The sequence below is a fragment of the Triticum urartu genome, chromosome 3, assembly GCF_003073215.2.
Source record: "Triticum urartu cultivar G1812 chromosome 3, Tu2.1, whole genome shotgun sequence".
In the NCBI taxonomy this organism is placed as follows: Eukaryota; Viridiplantae; Streptophyta; class Magnoliopsida; order Poales; family Poaceae; genus Triticum; species Triticum urartu.
Genome location: NC_053024.1, coordinates 73088821 through 73106683, shown reverse-complemented (window position 1 = coordinate 73106683; position 17863 = coordinate 73088821). Strand labels below are relative to the sequence as shown.

General features: G+C 42.5%; 1 pseudogene; it reads right to left on the bottom strand.

Moving 5' to 3' along the window:
• Positions 1–16655: 16655 nt before the first annotated feature.
• On the bottom strand, positions 16656–17378 carry LOC125546675 (annotated as a pseudogene).
• Positions 17379–17863: the final 485 nt, after the last annotated feature.

The window sequence follows — 17863 nt, the reverse complement described above, 5'->3', positions numbered from 1 at the left end:
CGAAGACGGTTACTTCGCGAGGAAGGTAATAGGTGCTGGGCACCTCGTCGTTGCATGGAGGTGGGCCGATAAGCTCATGCGTGCCACCGACGAGGAGCTCCGATGGGCGCCCAACAAAATGGCAAGATCGGCCGTGCGCGTCCGCCAGCAAGAGGCAGACCGATACGTCAAGCACTGCGAGGTGGAGGAGGCGGAGTACTGATGACCCACAAGTGTAGGGAATCTATTGTAGTCCTTTCGATAAGTAAGAGTGTCGAACCCAACGAGGAGCAGAAGGAAATGATAAGCGGTCGCCAGCAAGGTAGTCTGTGCAAGTACTGAAATAAGTGGTAACAGATTGTTTTGTGATAGGATAATTTGTAACGAGCAACAAGTAACAAAAGTAAATAAGGTGCAGCAAGGTGGCCCAATCCTTTTTGTAGCAAAGGACAAGCCTGGACAAATTCTTATATAGAGAAAAGCACTCCCGAGGACACGTGGGAATATCATCAAGCTAGTTTCATCATGTATTCTGTGATGAACTAATGAAAAATTAATATATATATATATATATATTATGAATTCAATTTTCTATCTGTTTTTGCATACTAATTTGAATCTAGCTGTTATCATCCACATATACAGAATGGAAGGAATATACACACACATTGAAACAGAACATATAAGAATGGAAAACAGAGTACACATATTGAAACAGAGCAATAAACAAAGCAATATTATGATTGCTGTGAATACATAGCTATCCACGTTGAAACGACTTTTCAAAATAAAACGCGTCCATGAGACCATGACCAGCATCCCTTGCCTATGGTAGCTCTTGGCTCTGCCTAAACTCGTGCAGGCGTTCGTCCAAGCGGTCGACACGCTCGCTGTACATTTGGAGCGTGATCTCGAGCTCCAAGTTGGCTATTTCATCGGAGATCACCAGCTCGAGGATGCGACAGCCATGTTCCTCTACTGCGCCCAGGTGGACACTTGGGCCAAGGAGGCGGTCGAGCCTATGGACCAGCGCGTTGGCATCCAGCAGGCTGCGGAGAAGGCGAACGGTGGCAACAATGTGAATGGCACGGCAGGCGTCTGGTGCACACTCCTAGCAAGGAATGGGGGTACTGGCGGGATGTGTACCCAGCTGCGACACCGTGTCGACAACAGGCAAGCAACGATGGATCCGCTCTTACTATGCGGCATGCCGCGCCTCTCGCTCTGCAGCGCTCCAACGGTCTCGCCATGCAGCGAGCCGCGGCCTATTGGCGCGGACACGCCTAGCTTGCTCCGTGGCGCGCCATCGATCATGTTGTGCAGCGAGCTGCAGCCTATCGGCGCTGACATGCCTATATTTATCTGTGGCGCTCAAGCGCCATGCGCCAAAGGTCTGCTCAACCCTGGCGAGGACGTGGATCACGGCGTTATCCATCACGTTGACGGGGAGCGCCTCGGCCTGCTTGTTTTCCTCGTCGACGAGGTTGATGATAGAGGCGGCACTTTGGTGGATTGGCATGCTTGGAAAAGGTGGATGTGATATAGGTTGCGCTTGTTGCCTCCGCGCGTCGCGCGCCGCCTATGCGCAATATCGCTGGGTGGTGGGAAACAGGTGAGGAAATGGCGGGAAACAGTGGCATGTTCATAAAACGCCATCAATTAATGGAAACTTAACATAGAAGGAACATTGACCTAGCACAAGAAGTAGATGATGATCAGATGAACACGGACCACACTAGCGAACCCATCGGTGATGAATTCATCAATCCTAAACGGTTGAATACTAGCAATCATTTGCCACACATGGCCTATTCCATCACAAACAGGTTGGTTGGATCAACTGTATGCCACGTATCGCACATTGTCAAAAAGTAATGTGGTAGACCTTCTTTAACATGTGTTAAAAATAATATAAAACAAGGATCTCGAGGTTAAATTAACTCATGGGATGGGTCATATGAGTCATTTAATTTGACAGATATGACCCATCCTATCAGTTAATTTAACATCAACACAACTTCCCATCCAGTCACCCATCTGATGGCTACTCCAGCCTGAGCACACTTAACTTGAGAGTTTTCTTACATGAGCTATTGGTGGAATAGCTAGTCCTTGCTGATAGGATGCCTCTTTGCATCCTTATGGCGTATTCGGATGATCGCCCATCCCCGAATGGACAATGGATGTTGTGTAGACAGAGCATATCACATACGTCTTATTAGAAGCAATCGTCTGTGTTATTATCGCTCTTCGCACACATTTTTGATTACAGACCTGTTTGCCGAGTATCACACACATCTTGTTATATTGAACCATTTTTGTTCTCTTGTCTCAGCGCAAACAGTTCATCCGAGTCAACCGCATGCCATATATCGCACACACCTTCATCTGGCTGCCCATTTCTTTTATGTTGCCTAATCACAAGCAGTTCATCTGAGTGAACCGTATGCTGTATATCGCACACACCTTCATGTGGCTGCCTGTTTCTTTTGTTCCTCCTCATCGCAAACAGATAATTGAGCTGAACCATATGCCCTGCATCGCACACGAAACTAAAATCTGAACCGTGTTTGATGCATCCTCCATCACAAACATTTTGACCTTTTTTGACGGTTATTCTACACCACTGTTTGCGATTATGGCATCACACACAGTTTCGTCGAAGGGTCTTTATTCGTAGTGTCGCGTTAGCAGCAACCTGCAGTAGTGTGTGATCAGAATAAAATGGTTGTAAAAACTAGCAAACAAAACCAAAACTAAAGAAAAAGATGCTCCAAACAAAGCACATATAATGTAAACAAATAAAAACTCAGGTCCAATCGAGACATACCAATAATTATTGAAGAAAAAAGGGGGGATGCCTTTCGAGGCATCCCAAGCTTAGACGCTTGAGTCTCCTTGGATATTACCTTGTGGTGCCTTGGGCATCCCCAAGCTTGGGCTCTTGCCGCTCCTTGTTCTTCTCATATCGATGTCTCCCCTCGATTTTAAAAACTTCACCCACACAAAACTCAACAGAACTCGTGAGATAGGTTAGTACATATAAGATAAATCTTCCAATCATATACTATCCAGAAAAGATGCATATTTATTTTCAAGTATTAGCTATTATATCCTACCATTTCCACAATTTATATCCACCAATATAAGTCATGAAAATGTTGGAAATATTCCCTAGAGGCAATAATATTGTATTATTATATTTCCATTTTCATAACTAAGAGTTTATATTTCATGCTATGACTGTTGTGATACTAGAATATGTGACTCAGTGGAAGACTCATATGCACCTGTGGAATGATAAACGGTAAGTATAGGTTCCCGGTCTTGCATGTAAGACTGGCTCAAGTGTTGTTGGTGATCATGTTTTCCGGATCTCAGGATATCGTTAAGTGCAATGATAGTCCTGAAACAACATTGAGAGTATGACATTAGAAGAATGATCATATTGAATCGACCCAATCCTATTTGTTATACTTTTAGATAATATCATCTGAAATCAATTGTTATAGCATGAAGTGTTAGCATGTGGTTAGTTCTTCAGACCATGAGAATATCTTAGTCACTTCCTACCATATGTTGGACTTTGGGGTTGCTCAAACGTCATCTATAACTAGGTGATCATAATGACAACTTACGAGTTCATCAAAAAGTTTGACAAGGGGCTGGTTAGCTCAAGAGTGGGATTTGCTCTGCCAACAATGGAGAGATATTCTTAGGGCCCTCTTGGTGTGATGGCATTCATCATCGTCTAGCCATACATAGGTGACTACGCCACGAGGATGCCAAAACACTTCAACGAGAAAGAAGAACAAAACCGATAATGGGATCAATGGTATAGTGAGTATGTGCATGACTCGGGAGAATAGCGATGCACCCCTGGTTTTGTAAAAAGTATCACAAAGCAAAGGGAACATCACATAATAACCAAATGTTCAGTTGAATGTGATTTGTGTAACCATAAGGATCGATATGGACATCCACGGTTCCGCTATCGGTAATTGAACGAAGAGATTCCATTCAAGTCTATGATTTACCGAACCTATGCGTCACAAGCTCGAGGTAATCACGATCTGCTGAGTTTTAGTAGGAAGAGAGTAACTAGGATTTATTTTTGAATTTTTTCATTAATATTCAGAATAGTTTTTAGAGGAACCGGAAGCATTTCGGGGTCACTTGAAGGGTTTCGCGGTTTATCGGGCAATAAGGGGTATTCCTGATAATTAATATTTAGGTGGAAATATTTCAGGAGATGTTAAATTATATATAAAAGTCTCTAGTAATTATTGTAAGGCTTTTATAAATAATTAAATAACAACGGGCATTAAAATGCCAAGAGGTGGAAGGCAACTTGGGCCACAAGGGCCCAAGTGGAGGAGGCGCCCCCCCTTTGCATAGGGGGGGGACCTCCTCCCTTGGCCGGCGCCCCAAGGAGGGTCTTTCCCTCCTTGGTGGCTGCACCTCCTTCCCCTTGTAAGCTATATATACTTGAGGTATTGGCCCTATTGTCTACACAAGTTTTGGAGCCTCCTCTAGTTCATTTAGTTCTAGTTATAGTTGTTCCTAGTTGACTAATTAGAGCCACACCTAGTTCCCCTAATCCTCTTAATTACAAGACCAACGTGGTTTTAATCTTCTTCCTCTTATTCTCTGATAATGATTCTCTCTGGATGGTGAAGCGCTGCCGGATCATGAAGACCGTACGCTTGCAACCAAGTAGAGAGGTTGTGCTTTTGGTCTTCCATTGGAGGGCGATTCGCGGGATCGTCATAAACGGTTGGAGGGACTCCAAGTATGATCTACACCAACTCATTTACTGGTAATGATCATTGATCCAAACCATATATCCATCTTCATATTGTTGGTGGTTTGTTTGTAGGGCGGTTTTTTTTGTTTTCTACTACATTTCCCAACAATGATATCAGAGCAGTTCTAAGAGTAGATGCAGGTTTAAATCTAGATCACATGTGGAAGTGAGGGTTTGATGTTATTGATATGCTTCCCTCGAGTGTTTCTTCGGTTCAGTTCATTGACGACATGATGTAGCTTTGTATAGGGTTTTGACAATCGATTGGATCTGGTTGTCGACAATCTGCTAACAGTTCCTTCGGTTTCATCATAGTAAAGAATAGTGAACCATCGCGTACACAAGAGGGCAATGAAAATGAACAATCTTCTAGGGGGTCATGTGTATTTGACTAAGTTTAGTGTGGGTTTAGAGATTTTTATTTAAGTCTCTTCCCTCACACACCCCGAAAGTTGATCTTGCAACAAGAATTATCACCTTGATTGTGCATGTGGGTAGTTAGTGTTATCAGGAAACCCTAGCAATGACGTAATTAAGATTTCTAAAAACCGATTAGAGGACGTCTAACGTGCTTTTGCAGGTTTGTATATGATGTGGTATAGCCCTCATCATGATAATGAGTTTATGTATGAGATGGCTATATGTTGTAATGTTATGTGGCATGTGTGTCACGGCGTGATGGCTGGAGCCACGGGATTGCCACCTTAATATAATAATCATAGAGATAGTCTACAGGTTACACGGAGGACCAAAATCGATGCACGGCGGTAGTTTTCAAAATTGTCGTCACGGCCACACTTTCAGAGAAAAATCATGAAGACCTTGGAGGATCATGGAGACGTTCCCGGCGCCCAGGGCTATACCATATCATGCTATTATGAATTGTCTGAGATGTTTATCCCTTTGTTGTTTGCATCTTTTTATTGCACAGTAGTCAATTATTACGGTGATCACGTCTCGAACGTATCTATAATTTATGAAGTATTCATGCCATGTTTACAACAATTTTATATGGTTTTGGTTAAGGTTGGAAAAATCGATAGGCGTAAGCGAGGCGGTTGGCCTTCGCCTAGTGCTTAGGCGGTGCCTAAGCGCCCTAGGCGTAGCCTAGGCAGTAATATAGTTTTTACTCGTAGTGTATTTGTGATTATTATATGGGTGTTCATATTAGTTTAGGGCATATAAAAAGTTAATTGTCATCTACTGCCATTGGAATATAACCCGTTTGGCATATTAGTGCAGTATGTGGCATGATTTCTTGCTTGGGTAGGCAATTCCTTGCTTGCCCTGCCTAGACCTCCATTTATGCCCTAGGCAGGGCGTTTGACCATTGCCTAGCGCCTAGGCGTGCCTAAGCAGCTCCTAGGCACTGCCTTTTCCAACAGATTTTGGTATGATTTGATTAGAACTAAACTGGACTGACGTTGTTTTCAGCAGAACTACCGTCGTGTCGTTTTTTGTGCAAAAATAAAAGTTCTCGGAATGGGCTAAAAAATTACGGTGTTTTTTTGTGGACCAAAAGAGACCCTCGAAGCTTCATGGGAGGACCAGTAGACCCATGAGGGCACGACAAGCTCGCTAGGCACGCCCTACCCCCAGGGTCCCCCTTGACGTGAAATGTACGCCAAAATTCCTATAAATATCCAAACCCCTAGAAAGAACCCTAGATGAGAAGTTCCGCCACCGCAAGCCTCTGTATCCATGAAAACTCCATTAGGACCCCGCTCTGGTACCTTGCCGGAGGGGGAAATCATCAGCGGAGGCCATCTTCATCATCCCAGTGTCCACGATGCTGAGGAGGGAGTAGTTCACCCTCGGGGCTAAGGGTATGTACCAGTAGCTATGTGTTTGATCTCTCTCTCTCTCTCGTGTTCTTGATTTGGCACGATCTTGATGTACCACGAGCTTTGTTAATATAGCTAGATCTTATGTTGCTATTCCCTCTCTACCTTCTTGTGATGAATTGAAGGTTTTCCTTTGAGGTTTTGTTATGACGGATTGAATCTTTTGGATTTGAGAGCACTTGATGTATGTCTTGCGATGGGATATCCATGGTGACAATGGGATGTTCTATTGATTCACTCGATGTATGTTTCAGTTATCAACTTGCAGATTCCCATGGTGACATTTGGGTAATCTCTGCATAGGGATTGATACACATTTTCATATTCCTTTCTTCGATATAAATCTTGGGGTACTCTTTGAAGTTCATTGTGTTGGATTGAATATTATGAATCTGAAGTTGTTTGATGCATATCGTATAATCAACTCACGGATACTTGTGGTGACATTGGAGTATCTAGGTAACATTAGAGTTGGTTCATGTGTATCATATGGTGTTATTTTAGTACGAACTCTAAGGCTGTTTGTGACACTTATAGGAATGGCTCAATGGATTGATCAAAAAGAATAACTTTGAGGTGGTTTTGTACCCTACAAACAATTTCATCTTATGTTCTCCGCGGTAGGAACTTTGGAGTGATTCTTTGTTGCACGTTGAGGGATTTTTATCTGATCCAATTATGTTATCATTGTTGAGAGATTTTGCACTAGTGAAAGTATGAGCCCTAGCCCTTGTTTTCAAGCATTACAATACCATTTTTTCTCACTTTTGTTACTAGTTACCTTACTGTTTTTATTTATTCATATTATAAAAATATATTTCTACCATCCATACTACACTTTTATCACCATCTCTTTGCCGAACTAGTGCACCTATACAGTTTGCCATTGTATTGGGTGTGTTGGGGCACAAGAGACCCTTTGTTATTTGCTTGTAGGGTTCTTTGAGAGGGACCATCTTCATCCTACGCCTCCCACAGATTGATAAACCTTAGGTCATCCACTTGAGGGAAATTAGCTACTGTCCTATAAAAGTCTGCTCTTGGAGGCCCAACACGAGTCTACAAGAAGAAAGGTTGCATAGTAGACATCAAACTCTTTTCTGGCGCCGTTGCCGGGGGGGTGAGTGCTTGAAGGTATATCTTTAGATCTTGCAATTGAATCTTTTATTTTCTTGTTTTATCACTAGTTTGGTTTATAAAAGAAAACAAAAATGGAATTGAGGTTGCCTCATATTATTCGTCTCCATAATGTCGTTCCTGAAAATGATGAAAAGGAAAATTGTGCTCAATTGATAGAAGAAGAATTCAATAAAATGTTTGGCATAAAAACTTTGAATGGTGAGCATGATTGCAATGTTGTTAGTATGAATTCTTTGAAAATCCACGATGCCAATAATATGCAAAGCTATAATCTTAGGGATGCTATACTTGACGAAGATGGTATTTTTAGTCCCCCAAGTTTTGATGAGCAATTTTATTATGATGATAACATGCCTCCTATTTATGATGATTATATTGATGAAAGTGGGTTTGGAAGAGTGTCAACTCTAGTTGATGATCCCACTATTTTGGAGGGTGTTGAATCTTGTTACAATATTGATAAAAGTGGATTCATAGAGGTCATGACTTTATTTAATGATGATTCCACTATTTGGGAAGAGGTTCTAATTGATTATGATGAGAGAAAAGTTGCTATCTGTGATGATTATTGTGATGACATGTATGCTATAAATAATAATGATAACCATGAAACTTGTCATCATGATTTCAATTTTCAATTGGATTACCCCTATCAAGTATCACATGATATTTAGTTTGTTGAGTTTGCTCCCACTACTATTCATGAGAATAAATTTGCCTATGTAGGGAGTAATAAAACTTATATGCTTGTGGATCATGAAAAGTTTGCTTTATGTGATAGTTATATTGTTGAATTCATTCATGATGCTACTAAAAATCTTACATTCTTAAGAAGTTGCTCCCCACTACTACAAATTCTTTCAACATGCAAGGTGTCCACGTCAGCATCCATTCCCGTGTGGCCACGTCAGCACTAATCCTCCACCCGCATGGTTTTCCATCGCTAATATATCCCTCTTAACTTTAGCGGGTTGGGCTGTACGCAGCCACAAATGAAGCATCACCTCATTGTTTCTTTTCGTTTCCAAAAGTAACAGCCGAATCACACCTACCGGCAACCGTAGAAGTCGGAAGACCAGCCGTCCTCGCCACCCCATCCGTCGTCGCGCCTCCTCATAGAATCTACAGAGCCGCCGAACCAGAGATACGACAGGCAGCAGGCGCACATCCAGGAGCGGCGCCACCGGCTGATCCAATTTAAGGGGTGGCCGGTGATCCTTCCCTTGTGTGGTTCGAGATGGGGCCGCCGCACATAGCCGGCGCTCATCCAGGAGCAGCGGCACCGGCTGCTCCAACTGATGGGGGCGTCCGGTGACCCTTCTCCTGTGTGATTCGAGATGGGGTCGTCAGGTTCTCCTGTCGCACGGTCCAGATCTGATGGGGCCACATCAGCCTCCACGGCAAAGCCTCGGACTGGAGGCATCCACCAGTTCATGGTGAGGGAGGAGTTCGAGCTCCACAAGGTTGGTACAAGGCGAAAGCTTACTGTGCAGTAGTTCGAGCTATTCATCAGTCGCTCCCCCAGTCTCATTCCCTTCACGGGCATTGTTCTCTGTCGGTTAGGTCCTCCAGCTTCTAGGTACTCTTTCATTGGTTCCTCAGTTGCTGGCCGACCAACACCAAGGTCCTCAAGCTGCATTATTTCTACCACTAATTCTGTAGTATGTTGCAAAGCTCCACGTGATTTATAAGTAAAGGTTCTTAATCAGTTGATTGGTTTAGTGCCAAAACGTACTATTGTTTCAGTATTTTTTTGCCACCGATCTTACTTGTTTATTTTCCACCGATTGTAGTTGTGTTTATGATTTTTCTGTTGTATACCTCACTTAGTTAATAATCGAACCGATGTTTATTAGATGTTTATAGAAGAGCACAAGTTTCAGTCTTCATCAGTTGATTAGTTCAGCATTTGAACACATTATTGTTTCAGTTGTTTGTTTGATATTGATCTTTAACAACTATTCATACTTGTGATATTACCACCGAAGTTTGGTGGTATTACCACAGAACAAGGATCCGTGAGATTTTTTTCTTTTCATTCTACTTGGAATCGCATATGAACCACACCATTGTACCAAAAGTTCTTATTTTATTTTCCATTGCATGTCGCAGGGTTACTACAAGCAACAATAATTCCTTGTGATTTATCGAATGATGATAAAATTTGTAGAGCAACTGGGCTCATTGTTGTGATCTACCATCGTCAACGACATTGATATTTCACACCCATCTCAATCTGGTGCCGCATGTGTTGGCCATGATACACCTGCAGCCCTTGAAGTCGTGTTTGCTCTCTGTGCTAGGCTGCAGTCTTTCTTGAGGCGTCCGTTTATACTGCCCCACCCATCCAGGTTTCAATTGAAGAGGAACGAGTGTATAGCCTACAGGTGGTTCTTCAATCCAATGATTTTCCTCATATGTTTCTAAGATAAATAGTCACTATTTTCTGTTATACCTATGGATTTTAATTTCTCTTATACAATATTTGTCTCCATGCAATCCAAATGCTATACATCATCAATAATATATTGGTCAAGTGAATTCAGTTACCTGAGAAAAATTAAAAGCTGCAGTTTAGGCCCTACACTAGCAATATGTAGTGTAGTAATATCTTTAAATCATCAGCCATATATGAAATATATCATATTATTTATTTAAATTGTTTTATTCTTTGATACATGGATGTTACTTCAAAAATCAGCAACAAATTCCCGCAGCAACGCGCGGGGCGTCATCTAGTTACTATGACCTAAGAACATATGCTTTTACATATCTCAATAATATCAAGTTTCCTCTCTATGTGTTGAAAATCTTGAAGTTATGCTTGTTTTGCCTTCCTATGCTAGTTGATTCTTGCTCCCATAAGTTGTTTGCTCACAAAATCCCTATGCATAGGAAGTGTGTTAGGCTTAAATGCACTAGTCATATGCTTCATGATGCTCCCATTATGTTTCAATTCTTATCTTTTATGTGAGCATCATTAAAATCATCATGCATAGCTAAAAAGGCATTAAAGAAATGCGCTTGTTGGGAGACAACCCAACATCTCTACGTACTCCCTCCATCCCGGTGTATAAGTCATTCACGTAGTTCTAGGTCATCGATTTGAGGAATTCAATATGTGGTATATGTCATGAAAAGTATATCACTAGATTTCTACAGGGATGTAGTTTCTAAATATATATTTTTTGTCACATATAATACATATTTAGATAGTTAAATTGTGGACCTAGAACTACGCTAATGACTTATACACTGAGACAGAGGTAGTACTATTTTTATGTGTCCACACGATTAAGCTACTGTAGTAATCAAGTTTTATAGCTTTTGTTTCAATAAAGTGCCAAGTAAAGCCTTTGGGATAGTGTGGATGATAGTTGACTTGATTCTGTGCAAAAACCAAAACTTCTGCATCAAGTAGCAGAATTGTTGAGATTTTCTGGAGAGCTATAAAATTCTGATTTTTTATACATGATTGATATACAAATTTCCTACGCCGTCCTAATTTTTCAGAATTTTTGAAGTTACAGAAGTATGGTCATTGTTCAGATCATTACAGACTGTTCTGTTTTTGACAGATTCTGTTTTTCAATGCATAGTTTGCTACTTTTATAGTTTATGTGGCTTATATTGGTCAATATAAATTGTAGAAATTGTAGGGTACAATAGGCATTATGCGGAAACTATTATGAATCTTGTCTTTGACAGTACCAAAGTGAATGATTTGCTTTTTACCATACTAACCTATCTCACGATGTTCCATTAAGTTTTCTATGATTGAAGTTTTCAAGTTTTGGGTGGGAAATCGATATGAGGAGAATAAGGGGTGGTGTTGTGGATTTGTCACGGCAGATGTCCTTCGTGTCAGGACTTAGTTGTGAGGCCAACACATCTATGTGGTAGCTTGAGAGGGGTAGAGTGGGACGAGAGACGCAAGGTTTTTACCCAGGTTCGGCCCCTCACGGTGGAGGTAAAAACCTACACCCTGCTTCACTGATATTGATGATGATGATCACGATTACAAGGGTGCTCTATCTCCAGAGCTATAGACTTGTCTGTCTAACCCTAATTTGTCCAACTCTTAGAACTTCTTTTTTCTCTTAGGGTGCCCTGCCCCTCCTTATATAAGTTGAAGGGGCGGGTTACATGTGGAGTCCTAGTAGGACTAGGACTATTCTATCTTCTATTACAAGTCAGATACACGTCTGGTTCTTGCTTCCTTGTAAGGAAAATATTCCTCATGCCTTAAGCCGGCCCACCAAAACTTGAGTCGGCCTTCCATGAGCCACCTTCTGCACCACCGGGTCTTGTCGCTATTCTGACCTGCCTGCCGGGTCACCAATGAACCGCCAAGTCTGGGCGGGTTACTAGTCAGTCGCCGGGTCAGAGTAGGTCACCAGTGAGTAGCCAAGGGCCGGCCGGGTCATACATCTGGCCAGATTACACCGCGGGATATATCCTCGACATTAGGCCCCAGTTTAATTTGGATTTATCCATGTTAAACTCATCCTGCAAAATAAACACAAGAACATATTTGATAGGTTGCGCTCCGGGTTAAAAGTTTTTCTAAACCGGCACCTGATCATCTTTAAGTCCTTGTCATTTCCTTCTTGATATGTGCCCATGAACTCATAGCAAATCTCTTTTAGCAGATATGTTCAAACTTTGCCAATGCAAAAAATCCGGGCACTTCTTCTAAAAATTCTGGGTCAATAGTCCAGCTTCATAGTCAATTTGTTGACATTTGCTCATTGCAGAAAAATATTATAAAACATAATCCATTTGACTTAGCTTCCAATGCTTAATAAAAAAATATTGGTCTTGATATACTCATCTGATTTTCAGTCGGCTTGAAGATGTAGAACTTGCCGGTTTATCATCGCCAAAATTTCCGGTTTGATGGCACCGGGTCATAATTGTTGCTAACATCAAGCTTGAAAGTGTACCTCCCTTATATGCATATCACTTGTATCCCCCAAGTCTTAAGAAAGGAGCGTAGTAACAGCTTAAGACTTGCTTCAATATAAATGTTGCAACCTTGAAGAAATCCAGGTTGTTCATCTCAATCACTAGGCAAAACTGAATATTCCACATATGTAGCCCCCAAGTGCCGGGTTGTCATGCTTGCAGCAACCTAGGACTTGTAATTGCCTTATGCTCATAAAAACTTCAACCAGTGTAGCCCCCAAGGGCCGGGTCATTATGCAATAATGAGCAGGGACTTTGCAGATATGATCATTGAAAATAACACCATATGATGTAGCCTCCATCATAGGGCTTGAACCCACAACCACAAGGTTAAGAGTCTTGTGCTCTACCAACTGAGCAATGGACCCTTCAATATAATAGATTAAAGCTTGTGTACTTTAGATTTTTGATAGGAGCAATTAGTAGCCCCCAAGGGACGGTTCATTACAATGTGATGAGTCGGGTCTTCAATAAGGTGAGCAAAAAATGACTTTGCATTAGCCCCCAAGTGCCATGGTGCATGCTGGCAGTGACATGGGACTTGCATATTTGATGTAATCTCAACTTGAATAATGTAGCCCCCCAAGTGTCGGGTCGTAAGCCTGCAGCGACTCGGGACTATTCCTTCCATTGTAGAATAAATCATATCCATTGATAAAATAATAGCCATTGCGCTGAAGCGACTTTGAAAACCTCAATCATAATACTGGTTATTGATAACCATAACAAAAATCCAGCCATGTTGGCTATTCAAGATTTGAATAATATAATCCGGTATGAAAAATCTCAATCATTCAATATCATCATGACAATCCAGACAAGTTTGGCTATTAAAGATTTGAATACCTTATCGGTTGACAAGTAAATCCGGAGTTTAAATACTCAGTGGCTCTTGGCTGATGGCGATTTAATGCGCATCCATTGTAATCCAGGATTTTTGTAACCCGACAGCTTATAGCCTTTGTGAAAATCAATAATTGATAACCCTTTTGAAACACCAATTTCAATTCTTGATGATTGGCTTGAAGTTAATCATTTATGTAAGTCATAGCTTTGCAAATCCTACACAGAGTTTAAACAACATATGCCTTGGCGACTTAACATCAAAAGCCAGGGCGGGTAACAACCCAAACATAATATAGTCTTATGCAATTATGGAAAAGACTAGCATTAAGGCCATTCAAGCCTAAACATACTGGCAACTTAAAGTTAAAAGCCAGGGCGAGTTATCAAACCTCGCATATTCATATAACCAGGAAAACATACTTGTATGATTGATTTATACTGCTGGCTTACATTGCCATACCCAGTGAAGGTAACAATACAATGATTTATAAGCGCATGATTCCAATGGTGCAATTCAAAATATACTAGTGACTTAACGTCCAAAGCTAGGGCGGGTTATCAAACCTCGCATATTCATCCAACAATTTAAAAATATACCTGGAAGATTGGCTCAAATTGCCGGCTCACATCGCCACATCCAGTGAGGGTGTCAATACCAAAGATTTATAAGCGCATAATTCCAATGGCGCAATCCAAATATATATTGGCGACTTAACGTCCAAAGCTAGGGCGGTTTACCAAACCCAACATATGCATACCATTATTGAAAGACATACTTGTAGATTGATACCATGGTGATGCCATGATAATCATAATCCGGGGCCAGTATCAACCCGGAGTCATGAAATATCATCATTTTGATTGCTCAAGACAAAATATCCTGGCGACTTAAAGTCTGCTATCAGGGCGGGTTATCAAACCCAAAGAAGCTCAATAATGAGTCATATAATCAAGGCTACATGGTCTATGAAATCAGCTCATACTGCCGGCTTACAGTGCCATATGCAGTAAGGGTAACAGCCCAAAGATGTAGAGCACATCGCCCTATCCACAAATTCATACTGTCGGCTTATCATGCCACATGTAGTAAGGGGTAATATCCCAAAGCTTAGAGCCAGAGCTTAAAGCACAAAAATCATCATATAGTGGCGACTTAAAGTCCAAAGCCAAACCGGGTTAATAAACTCCGGATAGATTCATATAAGAACCATAAGGCAACATAGCCCTCATTGGTTTTCAACCATGTATTAACATGTCACAAGAGATGAACCTCCAAAAAATGTTCAAGTCAAATATAAATAAAAAACTAGGGTTTCATAGGCTGCCAAGCCTCAAAGTCAAGTGTTGTTCAAGGGCAGCACAGCCGCTGAGTTAAGCCTTCATTCAAACCTTGTAAGCCAGGCCTCACATGACCACATCGTCGTTTTAACTTTGACAAGTTCAGGGTCTTTATAAGATTGTCTGTCAAGAGTGCGGCGAGTCATTCCAGAATTACCTGGGCGGAGTGGCAAACTTACAAAGGCAGGATAACCCGGATTTTTTGGTGAATACACCTGGCGTCCAAGCCTATTACAAGGGTCAACAAAGCTCTGTCCATTAACAAAGAGCCCCCAAGTAATATTTCATTTTAGGCATACAAGCCGGATCAGCAGGGTGGTCATAGCCACACTCAATGAGCAGGAATCCCCAAGTAATTTTTAACATGCCAACAAGGTAGGTTACCTATGTTTGAACTGCACATCATATCAAGTTCTCTTTGGTAACAATTCAACTTGGGCAGAAAACCCCCAAGTTATTTGCAATCAAGGCGTACAAGCCGGATCAGTAGGGTAGTCATAGATATGCTTAGTGAACAGGAAGCCCCCCATGTTATTTGTAATCAAGGCATACAAGTCGGGTCAAGAGGGTAAGCATAGCTATGCTCAGTGAGCAGGAAGCTCCCAAGTGACCATAATAAGATGAGCCCCTAAGGCAGGATACCCATGTTTGAACAGCGCATCATGGCAGCAAGTTCTCTTTGACAACCTTTAATTTTTCTAAGAACTCAAACTTGCGAGAGATGAATTCTTTTTGAACCGGAATTTTAAACCGGATATTGAGAGCTTCAAAACTTTGTGAGAGACAGATTTCCCTTGAGCTGGATTTTAAACCGGAATTCTTCATTTTAAGCCGGAAATTTTCTGATGGCTTGCAATTTTTCAACAATATAGCACTAGCCTCCGGGACCGGGTTATCTTCTCTCCAATGACCCAGAGTTTTTGAATCTGCTTAAACTGGTAACATTTACTGAGCCATGTCCATGTAGCCCCTGAGTCTTAAGACGACTCGAGGAGTTGGCTTGAGATTCTTCATACTTGGTCGTGATATAAACCGGCATATAGCCGAACAGCGGAACACTTTAATGTGTGTTGAAGCTAGGCGGGTTATAAATGACACCATACGATTTGTGTCAATAATTTGGTAAACGGTTCATCCCAGCTGGTTGTTGAAGTTAATCAAATAGTAGTGATGGCGACCTGTGCGCCTGTCCATTGAGCCATCCGGTAAAAACGGAGACTGATGATATATGATAATTTGCTCAAGAATTGTTGGAACAAAACTGGCCTGCAGGAGCGGCAACTTGCATGCGCTCACAACTCACGTAGACAGGTGCAGCTCCGGTGTGTTGATGTAGACTAGACCGCGAGAGACAGATGGTAAAGACGTCGCAGCATCAGAGGCGGCACAGTCAGATGAGTCGACCGCGGAGTTGTAAGCCAGTGCCGATAGGCGAGTCAATAGCAGGCGCAGTAAACCGCACAGATGAGCGAGTCAATTTGCAGGCGTGGTAAGCCGTGCGGACAGGTGAGTCAGTCGCGTCATGTTGATGTAGACTGGGCCACACAGGCCACAGCTTGCACATACAATCTTGAGCATTATGGCAAAGTCATATGCTAGCTCATGATAATGGTGGCGAGCTATACATCCGTGATATGACCATCGCTCTTGCAGTGAACAATTGTCCCGATTTATTCAGACGATAGATGATCCGTATGTAGAATCCGTGGATAACTAGGAAAATGTCCACCTGCTCACTTCATTGCAGTATCAAATCCAAATGTCTTGTCCATCAGTAGTATGTCATTATAAACTATGTCTGAAAGACCAATAATCGACACTTTCAATTTTCTCTTCTGCCACTTGGCATGTATCGCATCAGCTCCAGCATGAATTCCAATCCCACTTAGCGCAAAGAACATGTTTTAACCTCCTGCCTGGATGTCCTTGACAATGTCTGAAATACTTGCCCGTCATGAGAAACTCCTAAGAGGCTGCCATCAATAAGATTGATATTTTGGACATGTCTATTAAGCGGCGCTTCTGCTAAATGATCTTCAATAAATATGCGGAAACCATGCTGTACCGCAACAATGTTTTTCACTCTGTATTTTTTAAGCATAAGCATAATCTGCCGGGTGATATTATCGAAATCAGTGCAAAAATTCGCCCCAGGTTACACTTCCAACCTGTACTCACGGATGGTTCAAAATGTATTTACGTACGGGGTCTGCCCGGTGCTCCCATTATTCAACCCAACTGCAATCAGGGTCAGTTCAGCTCCAGTAGATATTGGTGAAGACAAACTTGATAACCTGCGAAAGTACTCTGTCGTCGTCATTAACACAGTCATTCCGCAACTCTTCCGAAGAACCATCAATATTATTTAGCACTCCAATAGCAAAGCGGCAAACCAACGAGGCGAGCCACGACGAAGATAGGTCAACAAAACGGCGGCTCGCAGCAGCCTGGCGGAGTCAACAGCAGCAGCGCAATCCTGATGTGCATCCGGACATCCATAACTCAAGGGCGCCCAGCCACTTATCCTCATACATGCAAACAGCACCCAGCCACACAATTCTCCAATGGAATATCATCAACAGATGCGAATGAGGTGAATCCGCGCGACGGAGGCTCAGGCAGGCGTGAGGGCGTACCAGCGGCCATGTCAGAGGGGATCCGACGATTTGAGGCGGACGGCAGCTTGGCGCTGCGGTGTTTGATGCGGCGGCAGCTTACAGTGGCGGCCGAAGCAAGCCCGCGGCAACTCGGCAGGCACGGAGCGGCGGCTCAACACGCTAGCGATTTAAAGAAAGAGTGCAGCTCACGGTGGCGGCTCGGAGCCAACGCCAGTGAAGGAGACGACAGGTCGGCGGCTTAAGGCGGTACCGTGGCGGTTGCGGACGGGGTGAGGCGTCCCCGGTGAGGCGGCTCAGCGCGGAGCAAAAGCCGGCGGGTGGAT